Genomic DNA, 559 nt, shown 5'->3' on the forward strand with positions numbered 1-559 from the left:
TAAATATATCAAGTACTACCGCAACTGGGAAGTATTTGTAGGACGTTTGAGGAACTCTACTGCATGAAAATGCTTGTCTGTAAGGGATCACAACTAATTTGGACTTTTGTTCATTCAAATTATTAGAGATTTCTTATAATTGTATAATAGCAATTTCTCATTGTTCCTCATCTATTCTTCCTTTCATTGTATTCTATTTCATGGTACTGCTTATTTACTATTTGATTGCTGTTACTATTGATTGATTTGTATATTGTTGTCAATGAAAAACAATAATCTTGATCTAAATTATTATTATTAAACGAAAATCCAAATTAAATGCTGTAATTCACCCCGAAGACTTCTGCTACTGCAAATATTAACAACAGGGTAAACAGCTAGATGGTAATTCCCGGGTATTCCCGGGCTGACAAATAATTTTTGAATAGTAGCGCTCATCTAGCTGTTAACCCTGTAGTCAATATTTGAAGTCTTCGGGGTGAATTACAGCATTTAATTTGAATTTTCGTTCAATAATAATAAATAATCTTGATGGTTATATTTTTCCAGATAACACAAC

The sequence above is a fragment of the Nilaparvata lugens genome, chromosome 12 (assembly GCF_014356525.2).
Source record: "Nilaparvata lugens isolate BPH chromosome 12, ASM1435652v1, whole genome shotgun sequence".
Taxonomy (NCBI): Eukaryota; Metazoa; Arthropoda; class Insecta; order Hemiptera; family Delphacidae; genus Nilaparvata; species Nilaparvata lugens.